This window comes from Lathyrus oleraceus, chromosome 6 (assembly GCF_024323335.1).
Source record: "Lathyrus oleraceus cultivar Zhongwan6 chromosome 6, CAAS_Psat_ZW6_1.0, whole genome shotgun sequence".
In the NCBI taxonomy this organism is placed as follows: Eukaryota; Viridiplantae; Streptophyta; class Magnoliopsida; order Fabales; family Fabaceae; genus Lathyrus; species Lathyrus oleraceus.
The window spans coordinates 13,789,755-13,805,164 of record NC_066584.1 but is presented as its reverse complement, the minus strand read 5'-3'; the positions used below and the strand labels follow the sequence as shown (position 1 = coordinate 13,805,164).

General features: G+C 36.6%; 2 non-coding genes across 2 annotated transcripts; both read left to right on the top strand.

Annotated features, from left to right (window-relative positions):
• The first annotated feature begins 4,300 nt into the window (after nucleotides 1-4,300).
• Nucleotides 4,301-4,460, top strand: LOC127099510 (small nucleolar RNA snoR2/U65). Its single transcript, XR_007794005.1, has one exon. It is a non-coding gene; the product is annotated as a small nucleolar RNA snoR2/U65 (small nucleolar RNA).
• Nucleotides 4,461-4,492: 32 nt separating this feature from the next.
• Nucleotides 4,493-4,583, top strand: LOC127099497 (small nucleolar RNA snoR77Y). Its single transcript, XR_007793992.1, has one exon. It is a non-coding gene; the product is annotated as a small nucleolar RNA snoR77Y (small nucleolar RNA).
• Nucleotides 4,584-15,410: the final 10,827 nt, after the last annotated feature.

Genomic DNA, 15,410 nt, shown 5'->3' with positions numbered 1-15,410 from the left:
CTTCTAAGCATCTACACATGCCATGACTCGAAAGTTTTTTTTATCTCCTGCAACCAAACTTGTGCGCCCTCTAGATCATGCCTCCCTTTGAAGGTTGGTGGTTTGTTCCTCAGAAGCATATTTAGTCCACGAGATCAATATCTTCAACCTGTAGATTCTGTTGAGCTTGCACCACTTGAGCCAAGGTTGTCAAGGCATCAACAATAACACAATCATTTCTCCCAACCGTTCCTCTAAATATCAACAAAGAATCTTTAGAGCAAAGATTGTATCGACAACATTCACATACATATCGTACAATAGGAATAATTAAAATCACAAAAACTTGGCCGGATGGACCGACATGCTCTAATACCACTATATAACACCCTAAAACTCCACATGCAAATTATGACATAATTTAATAAAAAATACAACCATGTAGGATGTCACTCACATCAAACATATTTTGCTCCGTAACACTGGTTACAATATTTCACATAAAAGTTATCATTGCATGCTCACTTCCACTTAGGGTATCATCGCAGCAAAATCATCAATAAACAATCATTAAAGGTATACCATCTCAGGACATTTAGTCTCAAACTTCAATTATCATAAGAAAAATAAAAGTAATTATATCAATTAACTCGGATGAATCAACTGGAATCTCCACGAAACAAAAATGGTCTTTAACTTCAATATAAACAATATGGTAAGTAAAATAAGCGTTCCCAACCCGATGTCACATAATCAGAGCAAGACACCACTAATCAAAACTAAGGAAGTAATCCAAGAGCCAACTGCCATTTACTTCAACGAGATCTATTCTTGAGTATCTGCACGATGCCCATGTAAATGATACATTCAAACAAAAGGAGTGAGAAATACATTCAAATAAATAATATTGCATAAATAATCAAAGTAGATTAAATATAGTAAAGTTCAAACATAATCCATTGTGCATCACAACATATATATTTAATCTTCACCCACTTCACCATAATACACAGTCAATATGCAATGTGACTCTCAACAATATTATGGATTCATATGCATGTGGTACTGCTCTCAATAATGGTTCTCATTATGAACCAGGTTCCAATCAACTGTGAACACGTGAGACCCACACCGAGCCCAAAGCCTCAACATCAAGCTTGGGACAATTACCGATCACCAACATCGAAACCTATAATCGCCTCTTTCACAACACAAACAACTCAATATGCATGAATGAATGTATGCATCATCACAACAACTTAGAAACACAAACGATATCACATTGAACCACATAATTTCATGTAAAACATCAATAAGATAGTTTCAAATTGAAACTACACATCTCAACTTAACATGTTATCATTACATGCATAACAATTCATCTCATAGTCACACCAACATTATCATAACAATTACATCAACCCATTAGCCAAACATATGAAAAACTTCACCAATATAGTAGGTATAAGAATAATACTTAAGAAATTCACCCATATTTATCATGTTATAGCTCTGAGTATTAGATTTCTAACACCTCAAACGATACATCAATTGTATACATGGTTAAAAAGTTATGAGGTAAAACGTCAAAGTATATCGTAGTTCAAAATACAGTGACAACTGATTGTAAATAGGTGACAACCGATTGTCAACAAGTGCCATATCCCAAATATTTTGAAGCATGAAAACCGATTGACACTAGCTATAATTGATTCTCTTATGTGTATTTTCCAAATTTTTACACTAGTACAACTGGTTGTCACTTTGAAATAACCGGTTGTCACTGAGTGATTTTCCAAAAATCTCAGTTTTGTTGTTACGTGACAGTGCCAAGTTTTCCAATCATTCATTGCTATACCATACCCGATCACATGCTTCTAATTTACTCTAATTAATGACCTAACAACATTATCACACTTATTTCATCATATAGATCATAAACATATTAAGTTTCTCATGAATTATTCATTTAGATTCACCAAATAAGAGATCACTCAATTCACTTTAAAACTCAATAATTCAACACAACAACAATTACATATCAACATGATTTCAATAGCAGATTCAACAACATATCACAATAATTGAATCACACATACAACCACAAAATACATAAATGTTTATCAGATTCATCAAAATTAATAACACACAATACCTAATGGAGGCCAAGGGACACCTCTCCACCCTTTCATGATATATCACCCATAAATGAATAATCCCCCCTTACTTGATTATTCCAGCAAAGATGAAAGAATCCTTGAACTTTTTCTCTTAATCCCTTCTTCTCATTCCTCTTTCCCTAACCCTTCTTTTTCCTCTTCCAAGTTTTCACGTAATATGCAAACTGACTCTTTCTCTACCTCTCTCCTATTTCCAATAACCCTATTTCTCATCATTATGATTTCTCTCTATCACCTCTGACTGATCCTCACAAATGTCTATCTTACCCTTAATTCCTATACACATCCTTATTTTCTTTATTATTTTAATATTCTAATATATACACCTCATTAAATAAATATTCTTATTTATTTAATCACTAAAATAACTCTAAATAATTCCATTAATTTCTACACCACCTAATTATTTTAATTGACCAATCCATCAATAATTCAAGCACACATGATTCACAAATAACTCGATAAACATGAATAATTGAAAATAGGGTGTTATAGTGAGCTCCCAGATAGTCTACCATCATCTCTATTAATCTTGTTGTGGTCTAACAGTCCCCCCTGATCGAAAGATGCAGCAGACACGAAACATCGTCTAGTGTGATAGACATCTCACCATATGGGCGATGAAAAAATGAAGTCTCCGAGTTCTATCTCTATACAAAGCCGACAACACACCTTCAAATATTTTAAAGGTTTCCTCCAAACACATCTTTTGGCCATGGTTGATGCATATTAAAACATCACGGTCTTATAAAAAAAAATCATCGCCAGAAACTTTGAATATTATAACATACATGTATTTCAAATAATGAATACGATTGAATTATGTATCTTTGTACCAGACATGTCTGGTAGTATGGTTCGAGTATAGAGAACTAGCGATAAGTCAGATGAACCTCCTTCAAACTTCTCGGGTGCTTGTTATGCCTGCAAAGTCTTAGGTGTCTACGGTGCCAATAGTGTTCGGGTTCTTGAGTAGGGGACATTTGTCTCCTACAGAAAGACGAAGGCGAAGATGCATGAGCCATATAAGTTGATACATCCGCATCAACTGAGTTAGAAATAATAGGTTTTTGTGAGACTTGAGCTATTTCTCTCTGAATCGATGCATGTTGCACAACTCTGTCATGCCTCAATCTTCTTGCTTATCATCCATAATGCATATAAGTAAATCACCCAAGCATTACATAGATGAAGCACAATGGGACCAAGTCAAACAATGTAGATTGATAAATTTCGGAGATGCATATCCAGATTCTGGAAATAAAAACATTATGAAATTTCGGAGATGCATATCCGTAAGGTTCTGCAACTCAAATGAACAACAATAGCGGAAATGCAGTCCATTCTAACATCTTAAATAATACATTGAACATTTAAACTACATATCAAACATATTTTTCATTTAAATAAAATATATAAACTACCTATTACATAATATAATGCTCAATTTGTACAAATGTATATAGAAATAAAAAAGTATAGGAAAATAACTTTTTTTACCAAATGCGAGTTTAGTTTGATGTTGAATTAGCTCTTTTATCGATTGAATGTTGATGGTAGAAGCTTTGAAGTGAATCGAATGAGTTTAAGAGAATGTGAGTTGAGAGAGATCGAGACTTGAGAGATTTTAAAACTTTTGAGATTATATCTTGAGAGAGTTTGAGAAATGAGGAAGAAGAAAGGTCTGACACGTTTTTAATTAAAACAGTGGTTGAAGATGCATCTCCGTAATTTACATCGAGATACATTTCCATATTTTTTTTTGCATAGTCTTATGGCTTGATCCAGAAACAAATGTGTTTGAGATGTGTTCAAAGATACATTAGGGTACGTTAAGCACTTATCAAATGGCTTGATAGTTATGATTTTTAACGAAGGTAGGAAATCAATCCTTAGGGTACGTTAAGCACTTCTCTAAAATAATTTCCTTTGACCATTGTTGGCCCAAAACACATGATCCAAGTTACGTTATTGGCCCAAACCAAAACCCCTAACCCTAATAAAAAAACAACAGTAAGCACGGCTATAAAAGTCATCTCTGAAATCTCCATGCTTCATACTTTCATTTCATCGCACTTTGCCGCAGCTTTTGTAAATCTCATGTTCTTTCTTGTAAGTTTGATTATTTAGGGTTTGAGTTAGGTCCGATGCCACGTCGCTGGTAGCTATATGATAGCAGTGACCTGCGATGCTATGATTGGACCAAAATTAAGAGTGAATTTCATTCATTTCGCATTTTGATAGGAATCTGCTGATCTTATAAACCATGATTTTGCAGAGCCGATTTGTGCGATTACATTTCTATATAGTATAATTTTTATTTTATTTTTGTGAAGCCGATGATGATAAAAATAGAACTGGAATTACCGTCTGAATAGTTTATTCTTTGATGTTAATATCTTGGCTGTGGTACTGAGGCTTCTAATTTCTTTTTTTCACAATTTTTAAATATTCAAACTCAGATTTCATCTTATTCCTATTTATAATTTGAAGTGAAACTTTCACATAACCACCATTAGTTATAATCATGAGGATAAATAAAATTATGTTTCTTAGGGTGAAATTACCCTTTTTAAAATCAATTTAAGAAGAGTTTGACAATAGGAAGAAAGCTATATAATAATTTAATTCCTTAAGGGTGTGTTTGTTTCAAGGTTTACAATTATATTCCTTGGAATAATATTCCCAAGATTATTATTACCATGAATATTATTTCTACTCATTCGGGAGAGATTTAAGTTTTTTAGGAATAATTATAAAATTTATTATTCCAAAGATTATTATTACCATGAATATTATTTCTACTCATTCAGGAGAGATTTAAGTTTTTTAGAAATAATTATAAAATTTATTTAATTTAAAATTATAAAAAAATAAAATTAAAAATAAATGTGAAAGATAGTTGGTTAAACTTTCCATGGGAATGTTGTATTCCCATCCATTAAGCATTGAAATAAAAATAGAAAATACATGTGTAAATAAAATTCCTAGGAATAAAAGGTGAGAATATTGCATTTCCATAATCATATTCCTTGGAATATTTTTTGAAACCTTGAAACAAACACACCCTAAAATTACATCTATTTTTAAGGATATTATATTTAAGAAAATAATAATTTAGTTTCTTAAAATTGCACCTATTTTTAAGGATATTATATTTAAGAAAATAATAATTTAATTCCTTGAATACACCTATTTTTAAGGATCTTATATTTAAGAAAAAAATTCACTACTTTGAATAACCTTTAAACCATATGAAATTATGGTGACTTTGGATTTAGCATCCCTATTATAGGAGAATTCATCTCACTTTCTTTTAAACATTAATCTCAAGTGACGCACTTAATAAACACAATGATAAGTGTTGAATACATCTCAACAAAAACAAACTAATATTCTAACATGTTATTTACAACTCAACTAGAACCATAAATCCTAGGCATTAAGAATTGAGGCTTGTTCACAAAACTCACGTCTAAAACACGAGATTTGAATCTCTTTGTAACACAATATTTTTTTCCTTATGGGCCTTTCATTTAAATTTGTCACAATAATTGAGAATCTTGTTTAATTTGATTTCTCCATAAATTTTTTCAAAAGATATGATTTGTTATATTTAATTTCAAACTCAAGTATCTATTTAAATTTGATTTGATCTTCAACGATTATCAAACAAATTAACCATACATTGCAAACAAATCTATAACAAATTTGATTGAAATCCAATCAAAAAATTGGTACCAAACAACATCCTATACATGCGGAATCATATTGTGTGATATATTTTGTATATTCTATCAATCCCTTGAATCTAATGATATTAATTTGACAAAGTCAAATCAACCTTAACCAAGGCCTAACAACAATGAGCAAACTCAAACAAGTCAATACAAATCAACCTTGACCAAGGCCTATACATGCTGAAAAATTGAGAAACACTTGGATAGAAACTATGGTATAGTTTGAAAATCTAAAAAGACTATTTTCTTTTAACTCATTCTAATATCTTGTAATAACTTTTGAAATATAGTGAATCAAAGAGTTGTCATCTCCCTTAGACATAAATTAGTTTGATTGAACTGGATAAACAATTTTCACTATGTTTTTGCCTATTTTTGTTGTTGTTGATTGAAGTCATATGACTGATTTCCATTATTCTTTGTCTCACAAATCAATGTCTAGGTAAGTTCAAAATCAATTATACTTATTTTCACAACACTAATGATGACTATATATTCTACTGATGGCTACTCGGGATAAAAGTGGTTGCTTTCTTATAAGTACCAAAGGGTCTGCTTTCCATTTTTATTACACGTTTATCCAATACTATTTTCTTATAGTAATTATTTCACTTGGTCATTTCGCCTACTTCTGTGAATTCAGTTTGTCATGAAGTCTACTTCTACGAACTTTCTCACGAAGCCTTAACACGAGTATTTTCTTCACATTCTTTTATATATTTTTTTTCTACTTATAATATATATATATATATATATATATATATATATATATATATATATATATATATATATATATATATATATATATATTAGGGATTGCGATGACAACAGAAATGTAGTTGATCCTAACACCCACAAGGAGAGGTTAGTTTTATGGTGTCTTTGTATTGAGAGTTTAAGATGAGTCGACAATAAAGTGAATTTAAGATTCATTGAAAAAGACATATTTGAAAGATATGACAATAGTTCTATTAGTAGGTATGCTAGAGGCGAGAGTAGTGATAATGATGTTGTTTTTGTTTTTTTTGTTACCTAGAATCGTCGGGACAACCAATGGTGACTTTAATTGTAAATATAACCCAATTCGGTGGTTACATCATGAAAATCAGCTCTTTGTTTAACATAAAGGCTATGGTGAGATCATTTAGGGAAGGCTTATACATATAAAAAAATCGAGAGTGAAGACGATGTTCTGAAAGAACCATGTCTCGAGGGCGAGAATGCCTGTCTAAGATATCCATGAGTCGTAGGGGACAAATACTTTTATATATTCACATGCATTATAACTTATATGTGGGTGATAATTCCTTATCCTCTTTGAGTCTGAGGCTTTAAAGATAATTAACGTTGCCTGTAACACCCTTCTACCCAAACGACATATTTAAATAGATTATCAGAGTACAACATGTAGAAGAGTTTACATTTCTTAATAACATAACACTTATCACATCACAACATAAAACATACTATTCATTTTATTAAGATTTCGCAGCGGACAACAGCACAAATATTATCGTTCATCTTAGTCATCATAATCAACTTAAATAGTAATCAATTATCTATCGAATCCCATAACCCCGGTGTCACATGACCAGAGCATTTGACTCGACTCTGTAGAATAACTCTACACTTATTCTTCCAACCTCAACAATAGCTACTCCTCTTTATCTGCACATTGCTCATCATAGATGAACATAAACACATGCAGAAGGGGTGAGAATCACATTATTAAATAATAATATAACGACAGAATTATAAACAATCACGACAGAATTATAAATATAATTGTATCGCGCATACGCCAACACAGTTCATCATAATCATCAAAATCAATATACTCATGAACATCAACATAACAACATATCAAATGCAATGCACACACCCATGTATGACTCAACACGACTCGGTATACCCATTTTGTGACCAACACAGGATCACCACTCCCAGATTCATCACCATAGAATCCGAGTTCCCCGCAAGGAACTAAGCCTCTCAACAAGCCCGGAGTCAACCACATCATTGGAACTCAGTCCGTTCATCACTAGGCATCGGCCTTTCATGAATGCATGCACATCAAACATGCATCATAATCAACATAGCAACAACATCATCATATAGTCATGTCATCATCATCATTAATACATTTTTATCACAGGAGCATATCACATCATGCCACATAATCAAACACAGTATTAGCACACTCTACTAATATCTATACTACTCAAAACAACGGGAATCGATCCCTCGTATGTCATGCATCAGCTAAGTCACCTTGCTCAGCCGAAACAACTAACAACTGCACAACAACAGCCCAGGAAAAACCACAAGTCTGCCCATACGCGTATGGCCTATACCCATACGCGTATTGCCCAAATCCATACGCGTAATGCCCATCTCATACGCGTATGTTACGCGTATCACATACCCATACGCGTACCAACAGAGACCAATTTCACGTTCAAAACCTCATCTCTTCCACTCATACGCGTATGACATACCCCATACGCGTACCACATCCAGGGATACGCGTATCACACGCGTATGGCGCGTACCAGCGCCAAAACTCCCTTTCCTAAGCCCTCCCATACGCGTATTGCCTAGTGCCATACGCGTATGACCAGAATCCAGTTTTCCAGATCTGCTATGGGTTTTCTCTGCTACGAACCTGTCCAATTCAACCGTTCACAGTCCCAATTTCACACCAAATCACTCATATCACCTAACACGAATCATACCCTATTTTATCTCACAATTTCTAACACTATTGCATCTAATTCCTACGAATTTCCTTCGGTTAAAATCCCAATTTCGTTCATACAATATTCCATCATTTCCAGCATATTATTGTTTAATAAGGTTCAGACCCCTTACCTCTTTGGATTGAAGGAAGCCCTGAGCAATCTTTGGCCTTTTCCTCTTCCTTCTCTTTCTCTTCAGCGCTCCTCCCTTTTCTGACTCTGAGGCAAAATACGTGAAAATGAAAACCTTCAGTTATCTCCTTTGGCCTCTTTTACCCAATTCCACTTTTACCCTTCCACTCTTCATATTCCAATTATATTATTTATTTAATTATTATTAAAATAAATAATATCTATAATAATAATAATAATAATCCAATAATTCAACTTTATTTAATTAAATTAATAAAATACTATTAACTCAATTAAATAATTCTCTTATTTTAATCGGGGTGTTACAACTCTCCCCCACTTTAGAAGTTTTCGTCCTCGAAAACATACCTCAAGCAAATAGAGCCGGATACGACTCCTTCATCTGATCTTCACGCTCCCAAGTCAAGCTCTCACCAGCTGGACCTCCCCAAACAACTCGCACTAGAGCAATCTTCTTACCTCTCAGGGTCTTCTCTTCTCGGTCATCTATCCGAATTGGCAACACCTCAACGGTCAAATTATCCCTCACCTGGATATCATCCAACTGAACAACATGCGAAGGATCCGCAATATACTTTCTTAACTGAGATACATGAAACACATCATGCAGATTAGAAAGCGACGGCGGTAAAGCTATCCGATACGCCACTTCCCCAACCCTCTTCAAAATCTGATACGGACCCACAAACCTCGGAGTAAGTTTTTTAGACTTTAAAGCTCTACCCACACCTGTCGTCGGAGTAACTCTCAAGAACACATGATCTCCCTCTTGGAACTCAAGTGCCTTTCTCCTCTTATCATGATAACTCTTCTGACGACTCTGAGAAATCTTCATTTTCTCCTGAATCATCTTAACCCTTTCAGTCGTCTGCTGTACAATCTCAGGTCCGAGTACAACACTCTCACCTGATTCATACCAACACAATGGAGTTCTACACCTCCTACCATACAATGCTTCATATGGAGCCATACCGATACTAGCATGAAAACTATTATTATAAGTAAACTCCACCAACGGCAAATAACTATCCCAAGAGCCACTCTGCTCCAACACACAAGCTCTCAACAAATCCTCCAAGGATTGGATAGTTCTTTCAGTCTGACCATCAGTCTGAGGATGATAAGCTGAACTCAACCTCAACTTAGTCCCCAACGCTTTCTGCAAACTTTCCCAAAATCTAGAAGTAAATCTGGGATCTCTATCAGACACAATACTGGATGGAATACCATGCAGCCTCACTATCTCCTCAATATACAACTCTTCCAACTTCTCTAAAGAGTGATTAATCTTCATCGGCAAGAAATGCGCCGACTTAGTCAATCGATCCACAATCACCCAAATAGAATCATTACCTTTCACCGTCCTCGGCAATCCCGTCACAAAATCCATGGAAATGCTATCCCACTTCCATTCAGGAATCTTCAAAGGTTGCATCATACCTGCCGGTTTCTGATGTTCGATCTTTGACTTCTGACAGGTCAAACAGGCATACACAAACTTAGCAACATCTCTTTTCATACCAGCCCACCAAAACAACTTCTTCAAATCTTGATACATTTTAGTTGCACCTGGATGGATACTCAATCCACTCCTATGGCCCTCTTCAAGAATACTCTTTTTCAATTCAGACACCTCAGGAACACAAACTCTACCTTTAAATCGCAGGATGCCATTCTCATCAATCTCAAAATTACCACCATTACCCTGGTTAACCATAGTAATATGATCAACTAGAGCGACATCAACTTGCTGACCATTCCGAATATCTTCCAGAATTCCACTAGTCAACTTCAGCATACCCAACTTTACACTATCAGCGGAAACTTCACAACCCAAACTCATATCACGGAACTGTTCAATTAACTCAAGTTCCCGAACCATCATCATAGACATATGTAGAGACTTTCTACTCAGTGCATCTGCAACTACATTAGCCTTACCGGGATGATAACTCAATTCAAAGTCAAAATCCTTCAGTAATTCTAACCACCTTCTCTGCCTCATATTTAACTCTTTCTGATCAAACAGATACTTCAGACTCTTGTGATCACTGAACACTTCGAATCTGGAACCATACAGATAATGCCTCCACATTTTCAGCACAAATACAACAACTGCAAGTTCTAGATCATGCGTAGGATAATTCCTCTCATGAACCCTCAACTGTCTAGAAGCATAAGCTACAACTTTACCATTCTGCATCAAAACACCACCAAGACCCATCAAAGAAGCATCACAATAAACAACGAAGGACTCACCAGGATTAGGCAAGATCAACACTGGAGCACTGGTCAACCGCTTCTTCAACTCAACAAAACTCGCTTCACAAGCTGCATCCCACACATACACTTGACCCTTCTTAGTCAACTGCATCAACGGCAATGCCAACTTAGAGAAGCCCTCAATGAATCTGCGATAATAACCAGCCAACCCCAGAAAACTGCGTATCTCAGTAGCAGACTTCGGAGTCTCCCACTGTAATACGGCATCAACTTTAGCAGGATCAACGGAAATTCCACCACTCGAAATCACATGGCCAAGGAAACTCACTTCCTTCAACCAGAACTCACATTTAGATAACTTTGCATATAACTTCTTTTCTCTTAACACCTGCAAGACAAGTCTCAGATGTCCTGCATGCTCTTCTTCAGTCTTAGAATATATCAATATATCATCTATGAACACCACAACAAAAGTATCAAGGTACGGATGAAATATGCGATTCATGTATTCCATAAACACACCTGGAGCATTAGATACACCGAACGGCATCACAGTGTATTCATAATGACCATACCTCGTACGGAAAGCAGTCTTCGCAATATCATCTGACTTCACTCTGATCTGATGATAACCCGACCGCAAATCAATCTTACTGAAAACATGAGCTCCAACCAACTGGTCCATCAAATCATCAATCCTCGGCAATGGATACCGATTCTTGATAGTCACCTTATTCAACTGCCGATAATCGACACACAACCTCATCGTACCTTCTTTCTTCTTCACTAACAATACTGGTGCACCCCAAGGAGAAACACTTGGACGCACAAACTTCTTCTCAAGCAATTCTTCAAGCTGCTTCTTCAATTCAACTAATTCAGTTGCCGACATTCTATAAGGAGACATCGACACTGGACTCGTACCTGGTACTAAGTCAATGGCAAATTCGACTTCACGTTCTGGAGGTAAATCACTTACATCCTCCGGAAACACATCTTGAAATTCACAAACAACAGGCAAATCTACACTCACCACCTTCTTATCCGCTTGCAGAGACGCAAATAAAGCGAATATCTGAGCTTCATCCTTCACAAAATCCCCCACCTGCCTAGCAGATAGAAATCTTGCCTCATCATTCTCACCAACTTCAGAAAACCGCACCGTCTTCCTATAGCAGTCGATGAACACGCCATAGAATCCTAGCCAATTCATTCCCAGGATAATATCAATTTGGTGCAAGGGTAAGCACACCAAATCAACCACGAACTCTCTCTCAAAGATCGTCAAATGACAACCTCGACAGACAACAGAAGTCTTCACAGAACCATTAGCAGGAGTATCTATCACCATACTACCGCCTAAGGACGACATAATCACACCAATCCTAGTCGCACACTCATACGAAATAAACGAATGAGTTGCACCAGTGTCAACAATAGCAAGCAATTCAACATTATTAATCAAGCAAGTACCTTTAATCAGATTATCTTCCTTAGGAGCTTCAGCCCCACTCAGAGCAAACACCCTACCAGTAGTATGAGCTGCAGTAGCCGCCTTCTTCGGTTTCGAGCACTGCGAACTGATATGGCCTTTCTCGCCACAATTAAAACAAGTAGGACCAGCATCCTTACATTCAGTGACTCTATGACCAGCCTGACCGCATCGGAAACATCTCAGCATCTTATTAGTACAGCTATCAGCACGGTGGCCTGGCTCGCCACACTTGAAACATTTACCAGTTATGGAAGATCCTCCCCCACTTGGCCTCTTCTCATCTACCACCTTCTGCTTACCTTTACCATTCGGAGATGCATAAGGACTGCCACGATCCCTATTCTTCTTCTCACTAAGACTCTTGTAATGAGCAGTCCTAGCCTTGCTATCTTCATCAAATATCCTGCACTTATTAACCAGTGTAGGAAACCTGCGAATCTCCTGATAACCAATGCCTTGTTTGATCTCGGGACGCAACCCGTTCTCGAACTTGACACACTTGGATTCCTCAGCATCAACACCATTATAATGAGGACAATACTGCACCAGCTCCTCAAACTTCGAGGCGTAATCAGCAACAGACATGTTACCCTGCTTCAGTTCTAGAAATTCCATCTCCTTCTTACATCGCACATCAGCAGGAAAATACTTTTCCAGAAAGACCGTCTTGAACCTTTCCCAAGTCATCTCAGCACCTGGTGTTTCAATTCTCTGGCGAGTGTTATCCCACCAGTGTTCAGCCTCTTCAGATAACATGTGCGTACCAAACTGCACCTTCTGTGCTTCAGTACACGTCATCACCCGGAAAATCTTCTCAATTTCCCTCAGCCAATTCTGAGCACCATCTGGATCATAGCGCCCTTTGAATGTAGGAGGGTTATTCTTCAGAAACCTTCCCAAATTCTTAAACTCGTCGACCGGCGGATTCTGCTGCGCCTGCATAGCCTGCGCTATAGCAGCCAGAGCCTCAGCAATCGCAAGGTCATTTTCTCCAGCCATACTCTCTGCACAACACAACCACAGCCGTTAAGCATCGACAGTGTCATCTACACTAATCGACCAACAGGGAAAACATCACATTATGACTCGACTGGATAACAATGCTCTGATACCACTAATGTAACACCCTTCTACCCAAACGACATATTTAAATAGATTATCAGAGTACAACATGTAGAAGAGTTTACATTTCTTAATAACATAACACTTATCACATCACAACATAAAACATACTATTCATTTTATTAAGATTTCGCAGCGGACAACAGCACAAATATTATCGTTCATCTTAGTCATCATAATCAACTTAAATAGTAATCAATTATCTATCGAATCCCATAACCCCGGTGTCACATGACCAGAGCATTTGACTCGACTCTGTAGAATAACTCTACACTTATTCTTCCAACCTCAACAATAGCTACTCCTCTTTATCTGCACATTGCTCATCATAGATGAACATAAACACATGCAGAAGGGGTGAGAATCACATTATTAAATAATAATATAACGACAGAATTATAAACAATCACGACAGAATTATAAATATAATTGTATCGCGCATACGCCAACACAGTTCATCATAATCATCAAAATCAATATACTCATGAACATCAACATAACAACATATCAAATGCAATGCACACACCCATGTATGACTCAACACGACTCGGTATACCCATTTTGTGACCAACACAGGATCACCACTCCCAGATTCATCACCATAGAATCCGAGTTCCCCGCAAGGAACTAAGCCTCTCAACAAGCCCGGAGTCAACCACATCATTGGAACTCAGTCCGTTCATCACTAGGCATCGGCCTTTCATGAATGCATGCACATCAAACATGCATCATAATCAACATAGCAACAACAGCATCATATAGTCATGTTTTGAAAAGGAGAATTTAACTTTGTAATGATTCTTGCATGAATGTATACAAAGTGGTTATCTCGTTTAATTTAGAAAATAGTTTAGAAAAATATAACTCGGCAATGATCCTAGTATGGATGTATGCTAAGTGGTGATTTTCCAAAAGATATTTGAAAGGTGTGGGGTGTGAAAAGCATTTTTTTGTTATGAATGAGCAATTAAGGTTATACCTGTCCGAGGTCTTTCTGGGCATTTCCCATCCTTATGAGGGTAAAACTGTCCTTACTATTGAGAAGTAAGTAGTTTTATCCTGGGGATGTATAAGGGTCATCGTAGGGTCATCAATAGGTCATTGAAGGCAACAGTTGTGAGGATACCTTAGCATTCGAAGGGACTATCATCATTTAACCGTAGGCAACATCGGAGGGTCATCGAGGGACAAAATCGTATTTCCGAAGGCAACATCCGAGGGACTATGATGATTTTACCGAAGGGTCTTTGCTAAGGATATCCCCATATTCGCGGGACATGACCGTATTACGTAATCGTGGGGTAATAAAGAGAGGTCCGATGTCATTTATTTAAAGTCCATGTTTTAAGTCCATTAGGTAATTATGGTGATACCGCATTAAATCGATACATTAAAGTCAATATTACATTAAAAGTTAATATAGTAAAATTAATTATGCAATCAATATGAATCTTCACATTAAAGTGAAATAATTTAGAATCCCTCTCCATGAAGGCTTCCCATGCGTAAAGCGGAGTACCTAACCGGCTATTTCTTCGGAAGTATGCTAGCCTTTACACCATGAACACACAGATTAAAGCATAAAATACAATTGGAAATTGCATCATAAGATAAATATAGCAGCCAAGAATTTAGGCCAAATAATGCAGAATCATCATTAGGTAAACATGAAATAGGCAGCAAAAAGCAAAACAGCCCCTGGCCCGGTCGCCTCTGCTTCGCCTAGCGAAGGCTCAGCGAAGGCTCGCTGCGGGCTCGCCTAGCGATGAGCTAGCGAGCG